The sequence below is a fragment of the Myotis brandtii genome, unplaced genomic scaffold, assembly GCF_000412655.1.
Source record: "Myotis brandtii unplaced genomic scaffold, ASM41265v1 scaffold698, whole genome shotgun sequence".
Taxonomy (NCBI): domain Eukaryota; kingdom Metazoa; phylum Chordata; class Mammalia; order Chiroptera; family Vespertilionidae; genus Myotis; species Myotis brandtii.
Genome location: NW_005370731.1, coordinates 894,207 through 896,282, shown reverse-complemented (window position 1 = coordinate 896,282; position 2,076 = coordinate 894,207). Strand labels below are relative to the sequence as shown.

The 2,076-nt window shown below is 51.5% G+C and overlaps 1 protein-coding gene across 2 annotated transcripts in view; it reads right to left on the bottom strand.

Annotated features, from left to right (window-relative positions):
- Positions 1-338, bottom strand: part of SRCAP (Snf2-related CREBBP activator protein) — a 37,441-nt gene extending 37,103 nt beyond the window's left edge. The window contains exon 1 of one of the 2 annotated variants that reach the window (XM_005882049.2): positions 129-338. The gene's annotated coding sequence lies outside the window, so the exon portion shown is untranslated. The remainder of the gene's footprint in view (positions 1-128) is intronic. The other variant, XM_005882050.2, reaches the window with a different exon arrangement.
- Between the last annotated feature and the right edge of the window lie 1,738 nt (positions 339-2,076).

The window sequence follows — 2,076 nt, the reverse complement described above, 5'->3', positions numbered from 1 at the left end:
GCCGAAGGTGCGCGCGCAGCACCCCGGGAAGGAGGGAGGGAAGGCGGTGGCGGAAAGATGCGCGCGCAGTCACCCGTCAGGGGAGGGGGAACTGTGGAGCGTCCGCCATCTTGTCTCCCTCTCCTTACCTGCGTCCTCGGGGGCGTACGCACCACCCCCCTCCCGCAGAAGAGGAGGGGGGAGGACCCCCTCTTGGCCGCCGCCTTCGCGGCCTTTAAATTCCCCGGGGGCCTGCGGCTACTGCCACCGCCTTGCTTCCACTGCCTCCTCTCACACCACAAAGGTGCGGACGGTGGGTGGGAAAAATGAGACGGTAGCCCCAGCGAACCGCCGCCGCCGCCGCCGTTTCCGAGGCCTCACCAAAATGGCCGCTGCCGTCTCGGCCGCCACCACCTGCACCAGCACCACTACAGCTATCGCTACCGCCGGCGCGGCCCGTCCTCTCGCGAGAGACGGTAACTGGAGGTTGGAAATGCGGAGAGGCTCGCGTGCTAGCGTAGGGCGCTGTCCGAGGCGCAAAGCAGGCTGGGAGGTGTAGTTGCCCCGCGGCGGAAGGTCTTTACCCTCCCTCACTGAAGCTGCCCCTGGGCTGCATTGCGGCTGCCAAGTCGAACCAGTTCCCCCCGTTTGATAGATTACCCAGAAAGCTGAAGCAATTTGTCAGGTACTTTCAACAAGTTAACAGTGGAGCGGGGCCTCCGGATTCCCACTGCAATCCACTCCACATAGAGCTGCTTCCTTTTAGAGAAGGGTGGTATTGCAGATAGCTCCCAAACACCTGTGCCACCTGTTGGCCAACTTCCAGGTTAAGAACCCCTTTGAAAATCGATACCCTAACCCCAGGATAGAATAATAATAGCAGTTAATGTCTACTAAGGCCACTTTATACATGAATTGTCTCATTTAATCTCAACAATACACCCATTTTACAAATGAATTGAGGCTTATAAACTAGTGACGGAGCCCAAAGCCAAGATTCATAGCCAAGCAGTCTAAGTCACAAGGATGCTCACACTCACAAATTGCACCACCTGCCTGGCTGGTGTGGTTCAGTGGTTGAGCGTCAATCAACCTATGAACTAGGAGGTCACGTTTCTAGGTTACATACCCAGGTTGTGGGCTCGATCCCCAGTAGGGGGCATGTAGGAGGCAGCTGATCGATGATTCTCTCACATCATTGATGTTTTTATCTCCCTCTTCCTCTCTCTGAAATCAATAAATATATATGTTTGGTTGCACCACCTAAAGTCCACCCTAGGAGTCAGGTTAGGAAGCCCTGATAAAGCTCTCATCTCCTCTTCATCTACTTAGGTTAGCTCTTCCCTATTCAAATGTTGATCATTTTCTCTGTGTCATGGACTTGAAGTCCTATTTTACTTACAACAAAAACCGGGGGATGAAAACTCAAAAACCTCAAAGGGCCAGGAAGTAGTGTAAATAAGGTGAAGAGAAGCAAAGGAGGAATGGGAAGAACAGGAGACCATATACTCTGTCTTAAAGAACAGCCACCGTTAAAACCACTATTCCAGTGATCCTATAGGAATGTGGGGCAAAATGCATGTGTTGGTCCGATTCAGCACACAGGTTTCTAGTTTGCCACCTCAGGCCTCTCCTTGAGTCTCAAGGCACATAGAAGCACCTAGGAGTAGTTGTTTGATTGAATAAATGGAATGCCCAACCATTTAGACCCAGTTCAAAGTCTTTTTCCAGGCCAGGCTCATATATTTATGAGATCTCATCATAGAACCAAACTGAACTTCCAAGAGATTTCACATCATTTGGCCTTCCCATATACCTTTTATCCTTTAAACCAGCAGTCGCCAACCGGTGGTCTGTGGACCACTGGTGGTCCGTGAGGTCCGAAAGGTTGGTGACTGCTGCTTTAAACTATTCCTTCTTAGAATTTAGCTCAAGGATCACAACCCCAGGTGATCTCTCTTGACCACCCCCAGGCTAGTATAACACCATTCTGGCTCCCATAGCTTCCTAGGCTTCTTAAGGCACTGACACTGGTGGTCCGTGAGGTCCGAAAGGTTGGTGACTGCTGCTTTAAACTATTCCTTCTTAGAATTTAGC